The sequence below is a fragment of the Lithobates pipiens genome, unplaced genomic scaffold, assembly GCF_037356315.1.
Source record: "Lithobates pipiens isolate NorthernLeopardFrog02 unplaced genomic scaffold, aLitPip1_a1.2 Scaffold_16, whole genome shotgun sequence".
Taxonomy (NCBI): Eukaryota; Metazoa; Chordata; class Amphibia; order Anura; family Ranidae; genus Lithobates; species Lithobates pipiens.
This window is the reverse complement of record NW_027507748.1, coordinates 256573681-256598721: the sequence shown is the minus strand read 5'-3', so window position 1 is coordinate 256598721 and position 25041 is coordinate 256573681.

Genomic DNA, 25041 nt, shown 5'->3' with positions numbered 1-25041 from the left:
TCAGTAAATATCTGCTCAAGCAGAGTCTAAATATAATAAGAAGAGTATAAACTTAAACTTGACTCTCCCTACCCACCTGCCTGGCGGAAGTGGCTCAGGGCACCTAGGTTCTCCCCTCCAGAAGAACGGTGTCAAACATCTTGGAGTTAAAAGCAGTCTTCCAGGCTCTTCTATCCTTTTGTCATCTGATTTCAGGAGCCTCGGTCCTACTCAGACTAGACAATATCACAGCAGTGGTATAAACAAGAAGGCAAGGGGGTACCCGAAGTCTATCCCTTCTCCAGGAGGTGGAACCGATCATGACCTGGGCTCAGAGGAACCTGAAAGATCTGACAGCAACATATGTCCCGGGGGTTCAGAATGTCCAGGCAGACTTCCTTTACCGAATACTTCTAAACAATGAGTGGTCTCTCCACGAGGAAGTATTCAATTGGATCCTAACGTTGGGGCTCTCCCCAGAAGTCAACGTGTTTGCCTCTCCCTGCGACAAGAAACTGGCAAGGTACTATTCAAGGTACAGGGATCCTCAAGCCTATGGGGTGGACTCCTTGATGGAGAAATGGTGATTCCACAGGGCCTATGCCTTCCCACCAACTCCCATCATTCTTCAGTTCCTGAGGAGACTCAGGTCAGAGACAGCAGAAGTGATATCCATAATTCCCTATTGGCCCAACAGGCCTTGGTTTCTGCTTCTGACGCTCCTCAGTGTCAGGGATCCGATTCCTTTACCATCCAGACCAGACCTTCTGTCTCAGGGGTCGAGATTACATCCTTGCCCGGATCACCTGTGCCTAAAGGCTTGGTTTTTGAAAGGGGAAGGTTGGAGGCATTAGGCTGCCCTGAAGAGGTTATTCCCACTCTCCTTAGTGCATGAAGAAGTAGTACCAATCGGGTATAGGAGAGAATTTGGGCGAAGTTTACAAGTGACATGTCTTCAAGGTCTAGTTCTTGTAATACCCTGACAGTTTGGGATGTTTTAAGTTTCTTGCAGTCAGGATTGGATATCTCTATTTCTGTTAGTTCTTTTTGTGTCCAGGTGTCAGCAATTTCAGCATTCTCTGGAGTCGCATGGGCCAATCATCCTTTGGTCCAACAATTTTTCAAAGGAGCAGTTAAGCTTAGGCCACAGAGGAAACCTTAAATTTGGTGCCAAAGAAGATCACCAATGGTAAAAATTACTAAGGTACTAGCAGCGCTTTAACCACTTGCCGACCGCCGCACGACGATATACGTCGGCAGAATGGCACGGGCAGGCATATGGGCGTATATATAAGTCCCTGCCTGCCCGTGGGTGGGGGGCCCGATCGGGCCCCCCCCCGCTGCCTGCGGCGGTCGGCATTCCTTCGAGAGCGATCCGGGATGAGGGGGCGGCCATTCATTCATGGCCACCCCCTCGCGATCGCTCCCGACGAATAGAAATCCCCCGTGACATCACTTCCTCTCCTGTAATGTAAACACAGGAGAGGAAGTGATGTATTCTCTCCTCCGTGTCGGTATTTTTCGTTCCGACACGGAGGAGAGCGGATCGGTGAGTTGCACCAACACTCTACACACACAGTAGAACATGCCAGGCACACTCACACCCCCCCTTTACCCCCCGATCACCCCCCCAATTACCCCTGCCCCCCAGTCACAGTGACACCAATGTCATTTTTTTATTTTTTTTGCATTGGTGTCATTTGTGACTGTAATAACTGTTAGGGCAGTTAGAGTTAGCCCCCTTTAGTTCTAATGTACCCCCCTAACCCCCCCAATAAAGGTTTAACCCCGTGATCACCCCCCGTCGCCAGTGTCACTAAGGCTGGGTTCACATTGCAGCGGTTTATGAGAACGAATGTGATTCGCACCGCACTGCAGTGCAAATCACATCCGATCTCTGTGCGATTCGAGTTCAGCCATTCGCCGCACCCGCCACACCCGCCGCACCTGCCGCAAATTCGCACGGGACCCTTTTTTTGGCCCGCAGCAGAATCGGATCGCATGGGTGTTCACACCATGCGATCCGAGTTTGCAGATCGCACTGCGATATGCGAACTGATCTGGGGGTGTCAGTAACATTTCACTGACACTCCCAGCAGTTCGCATAGGGCAGTGTGAACTGCCGCCGGGAGGCATGCGATGCGGGAACCCGCCGCGGATTCGCGGCGTTTCCGCATCGCTCCAGTGTGAACCCAGCCTAATAAGCGATCATTTTTCTGATCGCCGTATTAGTGTCACAGGTGACGCTAGTTAGGCAGGTAGGTATTTAGGTTCGCCGCAGCTTTTTATAGCGCCAGGGACCCCCATATACTACCGCATAAAGCCCCCTGATTGCCCCCTAGTTAACCCTTTCACCTGTGATCACCATATAACTGTTACAGGTGACGCTGGTTGGTTAGTTATTTTTTTATAGTTTCAGGGCACCCGCCATTTATTACCTAATAAAGGTTTAACCCCCTGATCACCCGGCGGGTGTCATTTGTGACTAATAACTGTTAGGGCAGTTAGGGTTAGCCCCCTTTAGTTCTAAGGTACCCCCCTAACCCCCCCAATAAAGGTTTAACCCCGTGATCACCCCCCGTCGCCAGTGTCACTAAGGCTGGGTTCACATTGCAGCGGTTTATGAGAACGGATGTGATTCGCACCGCACTGCAGTGCAAATCACATCCGATCTCTGTGCGATTCGAGTTCAGCCATTCGCCGCACCCGCCACACCCGCCGCACCCGCCGCAAATTCGCACGGGACCCTTTTTTTGGCCCGCAGCAGAATCGGATCGCATGGGTGTTCACACCATGCGATCCGAGTTTGCAGATCGCACTGCGATATGCGAACTGATCTGGGGGTGTCAGTAACATTTCACTGACACTCCCAGCAGTTCGCATAGGGCAGTGTGAACTGCCGCCGGGAGGCATGCGATGCGGGAACCCGCCGCGCATTCGTGGCGTTCCCGCATCGCTCCAGTGTGAACCCAGCCTAATAAGCGATCGTTTTTCTGATCGCTGTATTAGTGTCACAGGTGACGCTAGTTAGGCAGGTAGGTATTTAGGTTCGCCGCAGCTTTTTATAGCGCCAGGGACCCCCATATACTACCGCATAAAGCCCCCTGATTGCCCCCTAGTTAACCCTTTCACCAGTGATCACCATATAACTGTTACAGGTGATGCTGGTTGGTTAGTTATTTTTTTATAGTTTCAGGGCACCCGCCATTTATTACCTAGTCTCACTAGTGTACCCCTAAATTTAGGGGTGTCTACTTTCCAAAATGGGGTCATTTGGGGGGGGGTTTGTGCCATCTTGGCATTTTATGGCCTTCAAAACTGTAACGCCCTTAGAAAGCCTGAAGGCGGTGCTTGGTTTTCGGAGCCCCGTACGCGGCTAGGCTCCCAAAAAGTCCCACATATGTGGTATCCCCGTACTCAGGAGAAGCAGCAGATTTTATTTTGGGGTGTCATTTCACATATGCCCATGGCATGCGTGAGCAATATATCATTTAGTGACAACTTTGTGAAAAAAAAAAAAAAAAAAAAGTTTGTAATTTTCCCGCAACTTGTGGCAAAATATAAAATATTCCATGGACTCAACATGCCTCTCAGCAAATAGCTTGGGGTGTCTACTTTCTAAAATGGGGTCATTTGTGGGGGTTTTGTGCCATCTTGGCATTTTATGGCCTTCAAAACTGTAATAGGTAGTGAGAAGTGAACTCAAAAATTTACGCCCTTAGCCTGAAGGCGGTGCTTGGTTTTCGGGGCCCCGTACGCGGCTAGGCTCCCAAAAAATCCCACATATGTGGTATCCCCGTACTCAGGAGAAGCAGCAGAATTTATTTTGGGGTGTCATTTCACATACGCCCATAGCATGTGTGAGCAATATATCATTTAGTGACAACTTTGTGTAAAAAAAAAAAAAAATATTTTTTTTTTTGTCATTATTCAATCGCTTGAGGCAAAAAAATAAAATATTCAATGGGCTCAACATGCCTCTTATCAATTTCCTTAGGGGGTCTACTTTCCAAAATGGGGTCATTTGGGGGGGTTTTGTACTGCCCTGCCATTTTAGCACCTCAAGAAATGAGATAGGCAGTCGTAAACTAAAAGCTGCGTAAATTCCAGAAAACGTACCTTAGTTTGTAGATGTGACAACTTTTGCGCAAACCAATAAATATACAATTATTGACTTTTTTTTTACCAAAGACATGTGGCTGAATACATTTTGGCCTAAATGTATGACTAAAATTGAGTTTATTGGATTTTTCTAATAACAAAAAGTAGAAAATATCATTTTTTTTCAAAATTTGCGGTCTTTTTACGTTTATATCGCAAAAAATAAAAATCGCAGAGGCAATCAAATACCATCAAAAGAAAGCTCTATTTGTGGGAAGAAAAGGACGCAAATTTTGTTTGGGTACAACATTGCATGACCGCGCAATTACCAGTTAAAGCAGCGCAGTGCCAAAGTGTAAAAAGACCTCTGGTCATTTACCAGCAAAATGGTCCGGTCTGAAAGTGGTTAAATAACCTAAACTTGCTAAAATAAAAAACCTATCTAAAAAAAAAATAATACAAATAAAAAGGTAAATGTAAAATCAACTTACTGGGTGTATGTAAATGTCAACTTTCACAGAGTAAGAAACCTTATGGTATAAAATTGTTGTAATTCATTTCATTTGACAGAATAAATACTGTATGTTATTTTAAACTTAAAGCGGAGGTCCACCCTAGCTCATTTGGAATCCCCCCCCCCTCCGGCGCCACAATTGGCACCTTTCAGGGGGGAGGGGGGTGCAGGTACCTGTACAGTACAGGTATCTGCACCCACTTCCTGGATAGCTCTCTCGGAAAGGGGCGTAATCTACGCCCCTTTCTGCAAAGTCCCCCGCTGCCTGCTGGGAAACGCACAGATCCCAGAGGCAGCGGGTCCATCCTCATTGCGCAGCGCGACTCGCGCATGCATAGTAGGGAACCGGGAAATGAAGCCGAAAGGCTCCACTTCCTGATTCCCATACCCAAGATGGCGGCGGTAGCACCCAAGAGACTATCGAGAGATCGGCTTCGGGCGCGCTGGACAGGTAAGTGTCACTATTTTAAAAGTCAGCAGCTGCAGTATTTGTAGCTGCTGGCTTTAAAAAAAAAAACGCGCACTGCCGGCGGACTCCCGCTTTAACTCATTCCTCTATGGACCGCTATGCATCAATATTCCTTATGATCAATTAGCATGTGTCTATTCATATATTTAGTGCATTCGGTTACAGTGCTAGTGCCTTAGTAATTTTTACGATTGGTGATCTTCTTTGGCACCAAATTTAAAAATGTTGTATTAATATAGCAGCAGCTATAGTTTAGTATTCACTGTGGGCGCTGAGGGAGTGGGATTTTAGTTTTCTAATATCTTGCTCATTTGCCACAGAGGAAACCTAGGTTTCCCAAATGGGATCTTCCATTGGTTTTGGATTTCTTCTCACAACTCGGCAAATGTCTGTCAAAGAATTAACCCTTAAAACCACTTTCCTGGTAGCCATAACTACGGCAGAGAAAATTTCCGAAATTCAATCTCTAGATGCAAAGGAACCCTTTCTCACCTTTTTTCCAGATAGAGTGGTCCATATTGCAATATTAGGAACAAACCCCATGGTAACCTCTGAAAACAGTGATAAATGTATCCTCTGACAGAGTGGTACTGTGGATACAAAAAGGATAACAGTGTGCCTCGTCCTAAACTAATATGAAATAGAATAGAAGAGGGACTATGGACTTTTTAGGCACCATAACACAAAAACATTTTTTATAATAAAGAGGTTTTATTAGTTAAGTTTTTTTTTTTTTTTTTTTTCAAAACTTTAAAAGCTCATCACAACCAATAGTCATATTCATGTACAAAAAACTAATATATTTCCGCTACTATAACCTAACCAAGTTTCAATTTGAGGCTATAGCTATATGCTGTTCTAAACATTCCACAGTTAGATTGAAAATCCAACAAAAAGATGAAGATACAGGATTTGCGGTATAATCATAGTGTTCAAGAAGAATGGCTCAACATGTTTCGCGTGTATGCACACTTCTTCTGGAGCTTAAAGGAGCTTAAGCTTTATAACTAACGGAAGATAAAAGAGAAACCAGATCAAATAAATACATATATAATCATCCAGGTACAAAAGCATGTATTCTATAATTAAGAGATATACAAATTCAATCATTTAAGCTATACAGGTGTGTCCTGGCCAGCGAGAATCACTCAGTGTTCTTGCAACAAGAGAGCTGAACAGGGGCACTATGGGGGCGTGTATAACACAATAAGTACAAAATAAGAAAAAGTTACTGTTAATGGGCAAAACCCCCAAAACAACAGCTTTATAATGTATAAATGAATATATATATAAAAACATAAAGTTAACTTACTGAATAAGTTGCTTATAGGTGTGCAGATTTAATCACCCCAAGCATACACTAGGGGGGCTCGAAGGTGAAATAACAGTGACCATACACTGACAATGACGCTGGATCGCAACAGAATATTCAATTGTTAGAAAAAGGTTGAAATAATCATCAGGGTACCAAAGATAACCTACAAAAGAGAAGATTTTTTTCTAGCCTTTTATATAGCATATACCATTCATGAAAACCAAATAGTCATGTATTGAAACAGAAATTTGTTTATCCTGTAGAGAACGTAAACGGTCCCCGTCAAAAATAAATTTATATGTCAGATTTCGCGAGAACAAATGGAGGTCCTTTATAGCTTCATATTTATCGATATATCCATTGAAGTGCAGAAACTAAGGCCCAATCTCCTCTGTTGATTTTGGTTTGAAAGTTCTGTCGGCTGACAGCGTTAAATAAATCTTTTTGTTCAGCATTTTGCCCACCTGGGTGTGTATGGCGAGTTATTTCCCATACGTTGCTGCTATGGAGTCTGTCAGGAAAATGGAAAATTCCTATCAAAATACTTACCGTAATTTTCCTTTCCTTATGGACTCCATGGCAGCAGGAGTTCCCTCCCAAATGGCTGGAGTAGGCTAGTTACCGAACACAGCCATGGGCAGGGAGCAAAGATTTATGGGAGTAGTGTCCTATAGGGTAATGGAGGCGGGACTTAACCCACACATTGCTGCCATGGAGTCCATCAGGAAAGGAAAATTACGGTAAGTATTTTGATAGGAATTTTCCATCATTCAGTGTTTATGAGCGTTTGTGAGCCATAAGCTTTTGTGGAGTATAGTTTTGCTTAAAAAATGCTAATGCAAACACGCTACAAAACACTAAAAGACGTTTTTACAGCAGCATTCTACAGCTAAAGCTAGTGGTGTTTTTATAACATCCAGTGTGCATGAGGCCTAAAATACAACATTAGCTTTTATCAACAGACCAGCATTGCCTGTATTTACTGTTACAGCAAAACAAAATATAATAAAATCGGAGATAATATTGCGCGTGGATAATTTTATCTACTTTTCAGATTGTTATATATGATTGTTTATTAAAGAAAGGAGCCCAAGGTCCCAATAGGCATAAAACCAAAACCGTACCTGCTAGTAATTTCTAAGGCCTCCAGCCACAAAACCACAGACACGGAGACAACTCGCAGGTACACATACACCAACTGGGAGTTTTACCACAGACAGGTCCCTACACCATACCTTTTTTGTGCCCATATGACCTAAAAGGACCTTGCACCCCGCCAAGTGCCACAACTGGCTCCCCAGGACACTCAAGTCACAAAACATGAAATACCCACCAAATGGAGGGTGGGAAGCTGTTCCACGCTCTTCTTCCTTCCGACTGGAGACCACCCCCTTTTTCCTTCCCCTAATCACTTGCCCCCCAAAGCTCCACCCAGCCCCCATATCCTACTTTAAACAGCCCTAAATAATGCACCTGAAAGCCCAATTGGTATTAACTCCCTGTAAATGCGAAAAAAAGTGTGGCGCTACCCTATTAACCACTTGCTTACTGGGCACTTAAACCCCCCTCCTGCCCAGACCAATTTTCAGCTTTCAGCGCTGATGCACTTTGAATGACAATTGCGCGGCCATATAACACTGCACCCAAATTTAAATTTTTATTGTTTTATTCCCACAAATAGAGCTTTCTTTTGGTGGTAATTAATTACAGCTGGGAGTTTTATTTTTTGCTAAACAAACAAAAAAAGATGCAAAAAAAAATAAAAATCATGTTTCATAGTTTGTTATAAAATTTTGCAAACAGGTAATTTTTCTCCTTCATTGAAATGCGCTGATGAGGCGGCACTGGTGGGCACTGATAGGCTGCACTGATAGGCACAGTTAAGGCGGCACTAATAGGCACAGATAAGGTGGCACGATAGGCACAGATAAGGCGGCAAAGATGGGCACAGATAAGATGGCACTGATGGGTGGCACTAAGGGGCACTGATAGGTACCACTGATAGATGGGACTGATGGGCACTGATGGGTGGCTCTGATAGGTGGCACTGCTGGACACTGATGGGCACTGGTAGATGACACTGATGGGCACGGATATGTGGCACTGGGGTGCAGCACTGTTGTTGAGGTGGCACTGGTAGGGGGCAGGAGGGCACTGATAGGTAAGAGAAAGAAAATAGATATGGCGCTATACCTTATTAAACTCACTAAAAATGGATATCATAAAAATGTACAAATTTTCCAGCTTGCTGACTAATTTAAAGGAGGGCACTGATAAGCTGGCCGTGATCGGGACTGATGCCACGATCACGGCCGCCAGTGATTGGCTTTTTTTTTTCTCGCACTATCAGCGCGAGAAGGAAAAATAGCGGATTACCGGCTCTGTTGTGTAACATAATCAGCTGTCATTGGCTGACAGCTGATCACGTGGTAAGGGGTCGGGATCGACCCCTTGCTCCGATCCTTGATCAGGCGAGTCTCATAGACTCGCTGATCACAGAGCGTGCCGCGCAAGCCCTTCAGGGGGCGCGCAGGCCACTCGTGCACGGGACGACGTCAATAGACGTAGTCCTGGCAAAGCAGGTCCGTGCTGTAGCCGTCATTCGGCTATAGCGCGGATCTCTAGTGGTTAATAATCAGTATTTTGTGAATAGTGGTGGAACTCTCCTCCACCTAGGAAAATCAATATACCATCCAAACACTTAAATATTTAAAAAATACAATGTAAAAACTCTTCATACATTATACTCAATTAAATACTAGTGAAAACACTTAGCCCTTGTACACACGATCGGAGATTCCGTCGGAATATTCCGACTGTGTGTGGTCTGCATTGGACTGTTTCCGTCGGAATATCCGTCGGACCAACTTTTCCAACTTGCCGGAAATATTTTCCGACAAAATGCTCCGATCGGACATACTACGATCATGTGTAGCCTACTCCGACGGACAAGGTGCCACGCGTGCTCACAATAAAATTCTGACACGGAAGCACTGCTCGTAATCGATATAGCACATTCGTCACGCTGCAATGTTAAATTCTTTCATGAAGCGCATTCTCTTGTTCTTTACAATGCTACAAGAAGGAACTTCTTTAGATGCTCATCGTCGCACACACTTCTCCCGAACGTATTTTCTGACTCCTTTTTTTTTTTTTTTTTTTTTTAACTAATTTCGGCAATACAATTTTTGAATTCGTCACATCTACACAATTTTATATTTTGTTTATTCTTTTTTGGCTGCATTTTTTTTTTTTTCCTAAACATCTCCTTTTTTGACAGTTTGCTCATCTTTCCATTTTTTGGGGTGTGTTTTGTGTGTAAACTTACCACAACAACATTATTATATTTTTTATATTTTCTTTTTTAATCTACAGGAGGTTGTTTAGTGTTGGTACCCCTTGTTATTCATTTCACTTTGTTTTCTTGAAATGTACCTGCCTGCTCACAAATAAACTGGCCTTTTTGAAGTAAAACACATACGAAAGTATTTCTTCAAACAAAAAAAACTTTTATTTAGGTGTCAGTAACAAATAAAGAGGGAGGCAGCGATGGACAAACTGGGGAGATTAGCGAAGCCTTTGGCCCCAAGGGGAACACATCAACTATTTAAACGCAAAACTTGGTGGCCTGAGGAGTACATGTCTGAGGGAGACAAGTCTGGTCCTGAAGTCCATGAAACCCGGAACAGCAGCAGATGACATCTATGTTCCTAGGCTGTGGTACTAAAACAGGCTCCATCTTCTGTCAGACCAGACTGAACCCAGGTCATCACTCTCTGGTCTTCCTTCCATGCTTCCTTCCAGGCTGTGTCTGTGGTGCTGGAGGTGTGGCAGAAGGAGGAGGAGGAGGGGCATGGGCCAAACCACACAAGTGTGTTTCTTGTGTCATTTGGCCCAACAGACCCTTGTTGAGGGTGTGTATAATAACCTCCTCACAAGAGCTGTTGCCCCTCCTCCATTTTCTCAAGCTTGCATGCAACCAAGGCGGCAAAGGCCTCTTGATAGGTGGGTTTTTTTGCTTGGAGGGCCGCTGATGCCACCCCAATCAGCCTCAGGGCCGACTCCTCAACATCCCCCCCCCCTTTCTCGCCCTTTTGCATGGAAGGCGGAGGGGAGGGACCTGGCATTCTGTGAAGCTCCTTTGCTCGCCCACCACCTGACTGTTGCTTATCCCCGCCTCCTCCTGGCTGCCACTTTCCGCAGCCACCTCCTGGCTGCTGCATTCCACACCCTCCTGTTCCTGGCTGAGTTCTTCCTGTGTATGAAAAAGGGACATAGTTTTAGTTTTTGGTTCATCAAACATACACAATTTTCACATCAACACTGTTGCAAATTGTTAACCAATAGAAAAGACTATCATTCTGTGCCCAGCATTTTTCTTTCTTGTCCCCAAGGTTTTGGCCACTACTGTCTATTGATATGTGAAACACTTTCTAAACTCAGCAATTAGTGAGCAAAAATCAAGTTAACATCATTCATTTATACTCCCAAAATATGTACAACAATACTATACCTGGCTCAAGTTGGGCTCCTCCAGTTCTTCCAGAGTGGAAGGCCCAGGTTGGGCATCGGAAGACTCAGCGGGTGTGGAATGTAGCATAGGACGCGTGGAAGGAAGAGTAGAGAGTGATTCTCTGACCTCAGCCTGGTCTGACAGAAACTGCATCCTGTTATAATACCACAGCCTGGGGACATAAACGTCATCTGCTGAAGCTCCAGATTGCATGGACTTCAGCACCTTGGTACTCTCCTTCAGATATGTACTCCTCAGGCCACCGATTTTCTTTTTTAACCACTTAACAACCGGCCCGTAGCCGAATGACGGCTACAGGGCGGTTGTTTAACTCTGGGAGGCCGTCATATGACGTCATCCCAGAATTCTGCTGTCGCGCGCTCCCCTGGGGTGCGCTCTTGAGCATCCGTGACCGCCGGGTCCACAGGATCACGGTAAACGGCCGCTCATCATGGCTGTTTACCACGTGATCGCTCCGTCAAATGACGGAGTGATCACTTGTAAACAAACCGGCGTCATGTTATGACGCCGGTTCCTCCCTCCCCCTCTCTGTACCGATCGGTACAGCGGAGGGGGAAGAGATCGGTGTCAGCAGCGATGTGGGCTGCATCTGCAGTGCCCACATCGCTGCTCACCGAAAATTAACCCCTCAATTGCCTGCCATTACTCTGCAGTACCCTGCAATGCTCTGCAATACTCTGCATGACGTGACGCCGGTTCCTCCCTCCCCCTCTCTGTACCGATCGGTACAGCGGAGGGGGAAGGGATTGGTGTCAGAAGCGCTGTGGGCTGCATCTGCAGTGCCCACATCGCTGCTCACCGAAATTTAACCCCTCAATTCCCTGCCATTACTCTGCAATACCCTGCAATACTCTGCAGTACCAGCAAATACTCTGCAATACCCGCAAATACTCTGCAATACTCTGCAATACCCGCAAATACTCTGCAACACCAGCTAATACTCTGCACTACCCTCCAATACTCTGCAGTAAAATTCCAGCCAATACTCTGCAATACCATGCCAATACTCTGCAATACCCTGCCATAAATTGCCATACTCGGAGATGCCCAGCCATACTCGGAGATACCCTGCAATACCCAGCCATAGTCGGTGATACCCTGCAATACCCAGCCATAGACATCCCCCTCCCCTCCCGCCGCCCTCCGTTGCTTCTACCGACTCGCCAATACGATCAAAGCCAGAATCTTTTTTTTATTTTTTATTTCAGGCTTTCCAGCCTAGAGGTGAGATGATCAAAAAATGTATTTTTGGGGAAAAAAATGTCAAACTAAAATAAAGTAAAATGAACAATAAAAATAAATACATTTTTTAAAGCGCCCCTGTCCCCATGTGCTCGCATGCAGAAGCGAACGCATATTTAAGTCCCGCCCACATATGAAAACGGTGTTCAAACCACACATGTGAGGTATCGCTGCGAAAGTTAGAGCGAGAGCAATAATTCTAGCCCTAGACCTCCTCTGTAACTCAAAACATATAACCAGTAAAAAAAAATTAAAGCGTCGCCCATGGGGATTTTTAAGTGGCGACGTTTGGCGCCATTCCACGAGCGTGTGCAATTTTGAAGAGTGACATGTTGGGTATCTATTTGCTTTGTTTTTTTTTTAGCACAAAACAGTTTTTTTTCCAAAAAAAAGCATTCGAAAAATTGCTGCGCAAATACCATGCGAGATAAAAACGACCACCATTGTATTCTCCAGGGTGTTTGCTAAAAAACATATATAATGTTTTGGGATTCTATGTAATTTTCTAGCAAATAAATGATGATTTTTACATGTAGGAAAGAAATGTCAGAATTGTCCTGGATGCTCCAGAACGCCTGATGGCGCTCCCTGCATGTTAGGCCTCTGTATGTGGCCACACTGTGTAAAAGTCTCACACATGTGGTATCACCGTACTCGGGAGTAATAGCAGAATGTTTTTTGGGGTGTCATTTGTGGTATGCATATGCTGTGTGTGAGAAATAAACTGATAATATGACAATTTTGTGAAAAAAAAAAAAGGAAAAAAAATCTTGATTTTGCCAAGAATTGTGGGAAAAAAAGACAACTTCAAAAAACTCATCATGCCTCTTACTAAATACATTGGAATGTCTTCTTTCCAAAAAAGGGTCATTTGGGGGGTATTTGTACTTTTCTGGCATGTTAGGGTCTCAAGAATTAGGCCGTCAGTACTTCAGGTGTGATCAATTTTCAGATATTGGCACCATAGCTTGTGGACTCTATAACTTTCACAAAGACCAAATCATATCCACCAATTTGTACTTATTTTTACCAAAGATATGTAGTAGTATAAATTTTGGCCAAAATTTATGAAGAAAAAATTACTAATCTGCTAAATTTTATAACGGAAACAAAGAAAAATTCATTTGTTTTTGTTTTTTTTTACAGAATTTTCGCTATTTTTTCTTTTATAGCACAAAAACTTGTGTGAAAAAAAGGACAAACATGTCATATAGGTCCAGTGTTGCATGACTGAGTAATTGTTATTCAAAATGTGAGAGCACCGAAAGCTGAAAATTTGGTCTGGTTATTAAGGGTGTTTAAGTGCCCAGTGGTTAAATAGTTGACGTCTGCCCTGGGGACCACCGGCTTCACAAACTCAACCAGTTTGTCCATTGCTGCCTGCCTGCCTCTTTTGTCTGTTACTATACTGAGGGTGTGTTGGTTGCCACAGGCAGGGCATCTCTCTGTATTTATTGATGAACAGAGGGAGGAAGCTATGATCATTGAACCCGTTCATAATGTCTGCAAGACACAACACAAGCCCTAATGTCAGGCTTAACTCCACTAATGCAGGCCTCAATCTAGAAGCAGTATAGCCTAGTGATGTACCAAGTTAAAAATGTTACCTTCGTTTGCACGTTCGTCGCCTCAGCTTCTCCTTCTGTTCACAGATCGTACGGACGACACGCGCGTGTTGCGTTTTATATACAGTGCGCATGCGTGAAACTCTGCCCGCCCCTAATGTTCGTTCTAGACTATTCCCCGCCCCTTCGCTTTCAACGCAGTGGGGAGAGCACATGGCGGAGAGAACGCAGGTGCGCAATCACAGTTCCACTAACGAGGAGGAGGGTGAGGAAAGCCCGGAGCCTGAAACGTCCCGATCCAGGAAGAGAAGATTTAAGGCCTCAAATATGTCTTTTGGAGATGGTGGACATATTGAACAGGACCGACTATGATGGGAAGCATTCTCATAGAGGAGAGAAGACTCTGCAAGTATGAGGACACCAGGGACCACACCCCTCCCAAAGAAGGCGAAATTCAAAAACCAGAAGCAGAGGAGCAGGAGGAGGAGGAAGGAGAGATCGTTGAAGTTGGACAAATTGTCACCACAACAGGTGAGTGTCGGAGAACACAGCTTCCGGTAAGCTCATCAATGTATGTCACCATATTTTTAATACATGGTGTGTTTTTTTACTTTGTTTTGTAGGTGATGTGGAAGAGGAATCCCATTTTATCAGTGAAAGTGCCCAGATCCTGATTGGGGAGATAATGGGGTGCAATCGGAATTTAGAAAATCTACAGCAAAACATCAATGATGTTAAAAAAAAAATGAAGAACATCATTGATGTTTTGGGGAGAGTGTGAAACAGCCCAAACTAGCTAGGGTTTTATTTTTTGACTTTTAATCAACAACTTTAGTATTTTTTGAAAATCCAAATTTGGAAGATGCACAGAGTGTGTCAACATGTGCTATCTCCCATCATGGGGGATCAATGTACGTGTTTTGTGGAAAGTGGCTGAGATGAAGGGATTGTAGCCCCAAAACATGTACATTGATCCCCCATGATGGGAGATGGCACATGTTGACACACTGTGTGCATATTCCAAATTTGGATTTTCCAGGGGTGACACCCCATGCGATGAAGGCAATATCAGCCAAGTTTGTACATACTCATATCTGATATTGTCTTCACTTTTCAAAGTTGAACTTTGTAAGTTCTGAGTTCTGTATGTTACGCTTTGATGCATGCCTGTTTACACAAAAACCAAGGAAACAAAAATTACCTGAAATAATGTTTTTGATACACCAAATTTTTTGGTTTGTTGTAAAAACCCTTTTCTAAACGCACATGTGAGTGTGCTTTCATTAAAAATTCAAATTATGAACAATGTGTGGCTTCCTTTTTCATTGCGCAAATGATGTATTTGGAGTAAAATTGTTGTTTTTAGGGAGAATGGGTGTTATTTACTAAAGATAACTCCACTTTGCACTCCAAGTGCAGTTTCAGGTGTACTTTTGCAGTGCACTTGTAGTGCATAGTGGATGTGCCTTTAGTAAAAAAACACCCACAGTGATGTGTTAATTTTCACAATCATGCCATTTTCCTGCCATGGTGCTGAAAATGAGCACGATTTTGGTCAGTAATGCACTACATACATTAGTTACCAAAAACAAGTGTGTGTGTAGCAGACCCACAACATAATAAGATTATCTGAAGAAGAGACTGTCCCCTCATCTCGCTCAGAACTTGGGTTTGCACTGTTGGTGAAAAAGGCACAACAAGAATTATTTTTTTTTTTTTTACCTAGGAGACACCTAAAAGCAAGCCAAGCAGTAAATGAAGGAGTTTCAAAGAAAAATAAATTCGGAAAATGCCGCTCAGACATTGTCTGGCATATCAATGGCCCCCCTACCCACAAAGTAGTCCATGTATTGGGTTCTAACCTCACGGGCGCTTTGGGGGGGCAAGCCAGGATGAGCAGGTTCAAGGCCCGTGAGGTTATCATTTTCCAGCAAGTCTGCTTCTTGTTGGACAACTGAGACCGCATAGTTTGCAGAATGTCTTTTTAGAAAATTGTGCAGAACACAGCAGGCCAGCACTATGTGATTTAGTTTGTGTTCCGCCATGTGGATAGGCGTTAAAAAAAGGCGGAACCGGCTGGCCAGTATTCCAAAGGTGTTCTCCACCACTCTTCAGGCTCTGGACAGGCGGAAATTAAAAATCCTCTGGTCCGGGGTGAGGGTCCTCATCGGGAAAGGCCACATCAGATGGTTCGCCAGGGAAAACGCCTCATCCACGACGAAAACTAACGGGAGTCCTTCCTGATTCTCCTCTGGGGGTGGCAAGGCCAGACTGCCACTCTAGAGATGCCAGTAGAACTCTGTCCGGGAGAACACTCCACCATCCGACATCCATCCATTTTGCCCCACGTCCACATACAAAAACTCATAGGTTGCAGACACCACCGCCAACATCACGATACTATGAAACACCTTATAGTTATAATAGTACGACCCCGAGTTGGGTGTTGGGATGATGCGGACGTGCTTCCCATCGATTGCTCCTCCACAATTGGGAAAGTCCCAATGACTGGCAAAGTGGGAGGCCACAGTCTGCCATTCCTGTAGTGTTGAAGGACACTGTGGAGTGAAACAAGACCAAAAATTTTTATTTTAAAAATCAACATTGCAAGCAGATTAGACACAAACATTTTTGGCCAAGATTAGCATAACATTTTGGGAACTGAGTATTTAAAGCCTAAAGTATAAGGTCCCCTTATCAGAGTCATGACCCCCCCATCCCTCCCCCACCCCCCCCATCTGATGGGCCCTTGCTAAAAAATGAGGGGGGGATGTTTTGGACAAGTAACCCTCTCCACTTGATTGAGAGGTGAATGCATAAATAATGTGTGATACTTTGGGAAGCCCCTCCTTACTTACACTATTGGCAGCCCACCGGACAGGTAATAAGTGTCATAATGCCAAAAAGAAAACAAAATGGAAGCACATTTTCACATTCTGCTATTACATATCAAGATAATAATGGGGGGGGGGGGGGGGGAATATAGCATTTGAAAGTATTGAGGCAGGCCCTTGCACTACATGCTTTGGTGAATTCATCCATAAATGTGAGCATCAAAAAGGTAGCTATAGTGTGTATTGGGTTTGGTAAAGTCAGCAGATAGAGGATTGCTATCAGCTGAGCTAGCTGTTGGGGGGAGGGGGGTTCCTAATGAGTTTGGCACAACCAAAAAAAAAGTCACTCTGCATGAATTGAAGCACACACATCATATTTGTAGACATTTTAGGGGGTGTTTAGGGGAAAGCAATACTATGGAGCTGACAAAAGACATTGGTAAGTGACTAGACTATAGTTTTATGGGCCAAGAAGAGCATGGTGGGGAAGTTAGTAAGGGAAATATGCCTGAGGACAAAGGGGCAGAGCATATGAATTTGAGCATATTGCAATGATGGTAATTAGGGAATGAGGAAAGAAATGCAAGACATTAGCAATCATTAAATACATAGAATGTGATGTTAAAGGATAAAACTTACCTTCATATAGTCCTTCTGCAGGACCTGAATGATGGCAGAACAGGTCTCTGGAATAATGATCCCCAGAGCCTGGGGGGAGATGCCTGTAGAGAACTTGAGGTCCTGAAGGCTTCTCCCAGTCCCCAAGTAGCGCAACGTGGTGATGAGCCTCTGCTCCGGAGTGATGGCTTGCCGCATGCAGGTATCCTGCCTGGTGATATAAGGGGTCAGCAAAGCCAGCAGACGGTGAAAAATGGGGTCCGTCATCCGGAGATAATTCCTGAAATCATCAGGATTATTCTCGCGGATCTCACGGAGCAAAGGCATGTGCGAGAACTGGTCCCGCTGGTGCAACCAATTCTTGGTCCTCAAACGCCTCCCCTCCCTGTTCATGGACCGGGCTTGTGTCAAAGTGAGAACCCCAACACGAAGCCCCTGCACAGCACAAACTTTACGAGTACATAGACGAAACATGGTTTCAAAACGGTCGGCTGGTCAGAACGGACAACAGAAAGCACCGATAAACAGCAATGCCTGAAAGAACGAACTGAATAGCAGAAGCAAGCAGACAATAAGAAATGCAAATCAAAGCGTACTATACCAAGATAAAGTCCACAATGAGAAACAAATACTGACTGCACGCACTGATTATCAGATACACAAAGACAAGCAGAAACTGAAGAGCAGTAGCGATCTTAAAAGTGTGAATCATCTCTGACCAAACTTCTACTAACATGCGATACACACGAGATCAGCAGAAGGAGCCCAAAGGGTGCCGGATGTGGTGCTGAACTTCCCTTTTCTAGGCCCGCCGTACCCGGCTTACGTCACCGCGTTCTTGGCAACCAGAAATTCCGACAACTTGGTCCGACCGTGTGTATGCAACATCACTTCCGGACCTCGTCCGGAATTAATTACGTCGGAATAACTGATGGATTTGGTCGTCGGAATCTCCGATCGTATGTACAAGGGCTTAGACCCAAACTCATCCAATTTTTTACCCTTTCGCTGCAAGGTCTGTAAGTTGTATGGCCCTGACAGCAGGGGATTTTACACACATTAGGGTTGATTTACTAAAGGCAAATAGACTGTATACTTTGCAAAGTGTGGTGACACGCTGCAGGTGCAATTGCTCTAGAGCTTGGTAAATGAGTTAAAGAGGAAGTAAACCCTGATGAGTTTACTTCCTCTTTCATTCCCTGCAAAAGTAAAGCATAATGGACTACTATGCATCACATAGTAGGCCATTATGTGTCACTTACCTGACACAGGAGCCAGCGATGTCACCGCTGTCCCCTGTAGTCTGCCGCATCCATCTTCTCGGTGGGTCTCGCTGCTCTGCCGCTGTCATTCGGCGAAGCAGCAATAACGTCACTCCCGCACATGCGCACGGGAGCCGCCACTCGCGGCATTTTGCCGTTGACCGGCGCGCTCAGTGCGCCACTGTCTACGGCGCATGCGCCGTAGACAGCGGTGCCTGTCTTTCGGCAAATATTTCCTAAACTGTGTAGGTTTAGGAGATATTTCTTGGACCTACAGGTAAGCCTTAATCTAGGCTTACCTGTAAGTCAAAGTGTGTTGTAAGGGTTTACAACCACTTTAACCACTTGACCACTGGGCACTTAAACACCCTTGATAACCAGACCAATTTTCAGCTTTCGGTGCTCTCACATTTTGAATGACAATTACTCAGTCATGCAACACTGGACCTATATGAAATTGTTGTCCTTTTTTTTCACACAAATAGAGCTTTCTTTTGGTGGTATTTAATCACTGCTGGGTTTTTTATTTTTTGTGCTATAAAAGAAAAAATACAGAATTTTGTTTGTTATAAAATTTAGCAGATTAGTAATTTTTTTCTTCATAAATTTTGGCCAAAATTAATACTACTACATATCTTTGGTAAAAATAAGTACAAATTGGTGGATATTATTTGGTCTTTGTGAAAGTTATAGAGTCCACAAGCTATGGTGCCAATATCTGAAAATTGATAACACCTGAAGTACTGACGGCCTATTTCAATTCTTGAGACCCTAACATGACAGAAAAGTACAAATACCCCCCAAATGACCCCTTTTTTGGAAAGAAGACATTCCAAGGTATTTAGTAAGAGGCATGATGAGTTTTTTGAAGTTGTCATTTTTTCCCACAATTCTTTGCAATATCAAGATTTTATTTTACCTTTTTTTTTTTTTTTTTTTTCACAATATTGTCATATTATCAGTTTATTTCTCACACACAGCATGTGCATACCACAAATTGCACCCCAAAACACATTCTGCTATTACTCCCGAGTACGGCGATACCACATGTGTGAGACTTTTTCACAGTGTGGCCACATATAGAGGCCCAACATGCAGGGAGTGCCATCAGGCGTTCTGGAGCACCCAGGACAATTCTGACATTTCTCTCCTACATGTAAAAATCATCATTTATTTGCTAGAAAATTACATAGAATCCCAAAACATTATATATGTTTTTTTAGCAAACACCCTGGAGAATACAATGGTGGTCGTTGCAACTAATTATCTCACACGGTATTTGCGCAGCAATTTTTCGAATGCTTTTTTTTTTTTTTTGGAAAAAAAAACAGTTTTGTACTTAAAAAAAAAAAAAAAAAAGAAAACACAGTAAAGTTAGCCCAATTTTTGCATAATGTGAAAGATGAAGTTATGCTGAGTAAACAGATACCTAACATGTCACTCTTCAAAATTGCACACGCTCGTGGAATGGCGCCAAACGTCGCTACTTAAAAATCCCCATAGGCGACGATTAAATTTTTTTTTACTGGTTATATGTTTTGAGTTACAGAGGAGGTCTAGGGCTAGAATTATTGCTCTCGCTCTAACGTTCGCAGTGATACCTCACTTGTGTGGTTTGAACACCGTTTTCATATGTGGGCGGGACTTGCGTATGCGTTCGCTTCTGCATGCGAGCACATGGGGACAGGGGCGCTTTAAAACATTTTTTTTTTTTTACTGTTCATTTTACTTTATTTATTTTTAGTTTGACATTTTTTTCCCCAAAAATAAATTTTTTGATCACTTTTATTCCTATTACAAGGAATGTAAACATCCCTTGTAATAGGAATATGGCATGACAGGTCCTTTTTACAGTGAGATATGGGGTCAATAAGACCCCACATCTCACCTCTAAGCTGGGAAGCCTGAAAAGAAGAAAAAAAAATAAAAATAAAAAAAGGATTCTGGCTTTGATCGTATTGGCAAGTCGGTAGAAGCACCGGCGGGAGGGGGGGATGTTTATGGCTGGGTATTGCAGGGTATCACGACTATGGCTGGGTATCTGAGTATGGCGTTGCAGAGAATTGCAGGATATTGGCGGGTGTTGCAGAGCATTGCAGGGTGTTGCAGGGTATTGCAGAGTAATGGCACGGAATTGAGGGGTTAATTTTCGGTGAGCAGCGATGTGGGCACTGCAGATGCAGCCCACATCGCTGCTGACACCGATCTCTTCCCCCTTCGCTGTACCGATCGGTACAGAGAGGGGGAGGGAGGAACCGGCGTCATAACATGACGCCGGTTTGTTTACAAGTGATCACTCCGTCATTTGACGGAGCGATCACGTGGTAAACGACCGCGATGAGCGGCCGTTTACTGTGATCCGTGATGCAGGACCCGGCGGTCACGGATGCTCTCGAGTGCGCGCCCCAGGGGGCGCGCGAGAGCGGAATTCTGGGAGGACGTCATATGACGGCCTCCCAGAGTTAAACAACCGCCCTGTAGCCGTCATTCGGCTATGGGCCGGTTGTTAAGTGGTTAAAGCAGGTGTAGGCAACCTTAAAGAGGTGGTGATCTACCTGAACAACACAGGAGAAGTCAAAGATCATCTGTCACAGTGTGGCCTCCTCACACCTGATTTAAACCTCTATGCAATGCTACCACATCCCAAATGCGCGCATTGCACGGCAATCATGGGTTTAATTCAGATGTTGAGAAGGCAACATATTGCCTATTTACTACCGATCAACACACACTCAGATTGCTTTTCAGAGGAGCAGAGTCTATGGCTAAGCACAGCAAGCCTGCAGGAAAGCTGCAGGTACATTGCAGTGCTGGTAAACTGCAGCACATCAGTGTGAAAGCAGCCCTATACTATTATTCCCAGTGTATTGCTTCACACTGACCTGAAGATCTCTTCTCTTCTGCTGCTGGCACCACTCTGGAGACCGATGGCCGGGATAAGAGTGCAGTTGGTATCACTACGCATGGGACAGGAGCCAGCACTACAGAGGAGGCATTGGCTTATATGGCTCTTGTTCCCTTCTACAGCTCTAACTTTAAAGTAGTCCCTCTGCATTGCACTCTATTTGATGTTCTGGAATGGCAGGTCAGCAAACCCACACCAAGATCCATTGCTCCCAACTGTCCCTGATTTGGAGGGACTGTCCCTGATTTGTCCCTCTGTTCCTCTTTCCTCCTCATTTGTCCCTCATTTTGGTCTGCTCTATATAGTTGTATATAAAATGTAAGTTTTTATCTTGCAAAAAGTGTTTCCCTGTGCTAAACCTTTCATCCAAATTCTAAATTGCTGCATCTGTAAATTTTAAAAGCCAATATAAAGTAATAGTAGTGGTAAAAAAAAAGCCCTTGAGGATTTAATTAACCTTTTTTTTTCAGTTAAGAATCCTTTAAGGGGGTGTGACAGGGGGCATGGCCTATGCCTAGTAGGTGTCCCTCATTTCCATCTCAAAATGTTGAGAGGTATGTGAGATCTATTAGACACCTGTCTGCGATCTACTGGTAGATTGCGATCTACAAGTTGCTGACCCTCGAGGTAAAGCTTCACTTTGCAAAGAATACTCAATCACGTGCAGAGAAAATTAAAAAAAAACAGTATTTTTGTTTGCACAATGTTTGAGGTTGAAAAAAAGACACAAGTCCATCAAGTCCAACCAATGTGTGTGATTATATGTCAGTATTACATTAATATCCCTATATGTTGTGGTCGTTCAGGTGTTTATCTAAGCCCTTGTACACACGGTCAGAGATTCAGATGGAATGTGTCCTATTGGACCGTTTTGTCGGATATTCCAACTGTGTGTGGTCTCCATCGGACTGTTTCCGTCGGAATATCCGACGGACCAACTTTTCCAACTCGCCGGTAACATTTTCCAACAAAATGCTCCGATCGGACATACTCTGATCATGTGTAGCCTACTCTGACGGACAAAGTGCCACGCATGCTCAGATCAAATTCCTAGACCAAAGCTATTGGCTACTAGCCTGAACGTAGTCCTGTCGTAATGAAATAACGTCATCACGTTATGTACAATCCGGATTTTCCGACAACTTTGTCCAACCGTGTGTATCCACTTAAGGACCGCCGTATTGCCATTGTACGTCATCACAATGGCACAGGCAGGCACAAGCACGTACATGTACGTGCCTGCCTTCCAGCGGGTGGGGGGTCCGATCGGACCCCCTCCTGCTGAATACGGCGGTCCGGTTTGCTCCAGGAGCGATCCGTGATGAGGGGATGGCCGTTGGTTTCTGGCCACCCCCTCTGGATCGCTCCTGGCCAATGAGAAGCTTCCTCCCACTGTGTATTGTTTACACAGGAAGGAGGAAGTGATGTCATTCTCCTCGGGGCGGTCTTTTTGACCGGACTACGAGGAGAAGACACAAAGTAAGTGTGCACCAACACTACACTGACATGTAGGTACACACAGGCACACAAACCCCCCCCCCCCCCCAGTCACAGTGTCACTGATTGCATTGATCATTTCTTTACTGATCACTGTAAAAGTAAAAACTGTCAGGGCAGTTAGTGTTAGGTCCAGGGTAGCCCCCTACCCCCCCCAATAAAGATTTAACCACTGATTGCCCCTAGAGTTAACCCTTTCACCCCCTTTTGCCAGTGTCACTAAGCGATAATTTTTCTGATCGCTGCAGTAGTGTCGCTAGGTAGCTAGTTATTTTTTTAGGTTCACCGCCAGGTTTTTATAGCGCTAGGTACCCCGATATACTACCCAATAATGGTTTTAACCCCCTGATTGCCCCTAGTTAACCCTTTCACCCCCTTTTGCCAGTGTCACTAAGCAATCGTTTTTCTGATCGCTGCATTAGTGTCACTAGTGCCGCTAGGTAGCTAGTTATTTTTTTAGGTTCACCGCCAGGTTTTTATAGCGCTAGGTACCCCCGATATACTGCTCAAAAATGGTTTTAACCCCCTGATTGCCCCTAGTTAACCCTTTCACCCCCTTTTGCCAGTGTCACTAAGCGATCGTTTTTCTGATCGCTGCATTAGTGTCCCTAGTGTCTTTAGGTAGCTAGTTATTTTTTTAGGTTCACCGCCAGGTTTTTATAGCGTTAGGTACCCCCATATACTACCCAATAATGGTTTTAACCCCCTGATTGCCCCTAGTTAACCCTTTCACCAGTGATCACCGTATAAGTGTTACGGGTGACTCTGGTTAGTTTGCTTTTTATAGCATCAGGGCACCCACCATTTATTACCCAATAAAGGTTTAACCCCCTGATCACCCGGCGGGTGATAGCAATTAGGTTTTAGGGTCAGGGCCCGCGTCGCCCCAGGCAGCGCTAGGTTAGTGCCAGTACCGCTAACACCCACACACAAAGCATAAACCTCCCGTAGTGGTATAGAATCTGAACAGATCAATATCTGATCTGATCAGATCTATACTAGCGTCCCCAGCAGTTTAGGGTTCCAAAAAAACGCATTGTTAGCGGGATCAGCCCAGATACCTGCTAGCACCTGCGTTTTGCCCCTCTGCCCAGCCCACCCAAGTGCAGTATCGATCGATCACTGTCACTTACAAAACACTAAACACATAACTGCAGCGATTGCAGAGTCAGGCCTGATCCCTGCGATCGCTAACAGTTTTTTTGGTAGCATTTTATATTTAAATCCGGAAGGCAGTGCTTGGTTTTCGGGGTCCCGTACGTAGCTAGGCTCCCAAAAAGTCCCCCACATGTGGTATCCCCGTACTCGGGAGAAGCAGCAGAATTTATTTTGGGGTGTAATTTGACTTATGCCCATAGCATGTGTGAGCAATATATCATTTAGTGACAACTTTGTGCAAAAAAATAAATATTCTCGCAATTTGTGGCAAAATATAAAATATTCCATGGACTCAACATGCCTCTCAGTAAATAGCTTGGGGTGTCTACTTTCCAAAATGGGGTCATTTTGGGGGGTTTTGTGCTATTTTGGCATTTTATGGCCTTCGAAACTGTGATGGGTAGTGAGGAGTGAAATCAAAATTTGCACCCTGGGGGCGTGGCCTGACCTTCATCGAAGATGGCAGCATAGTCTGTGAGCTCCCGCTGACGAGGACAACAACGAGCGATAAATAGAGGTTTTACTGACCTGCCATACCTCATCAACATGGGAACGTCTTCCCGCAGCTCCTCGGCATCAAGGTCCAGATCTCCGAGGGACGAGGCCAGCAGGAACTCGCAGAACATACCAGAAATGTTCCGCTCGTACTCTGCCAATATGGCCGCTACACGAGGCCAGGCCTTGCAGGCCCCACAAGAGACGCGCACACTGCAAAGGGGCTCTCCGAGAACGGATGATATCGTTCTCACCCCTCATCACCAACCGAGCCTTCAGGACCTTAGGTCAGTTGCTGCGCACATCAAAGACTCTCTCACAGCGGCCCTGACTGGAGCAATAGCGGAGCTAAGGATCGATCTTCAAGCCATGGCGAATCGCATTCAGGATGTAGAGAAAACCACCTCAACTCACTCCTCCATTCTCAAGAAAACCTGCCAGGTCCTTGATACTCATACCCTACAACTACGCGATCTTAACCGCCACACGGAGGACTTAGATAACCGTGGCAGACGCCGCAACATTCGCCTGCGCGGTCTCCCAGAATCGGTGG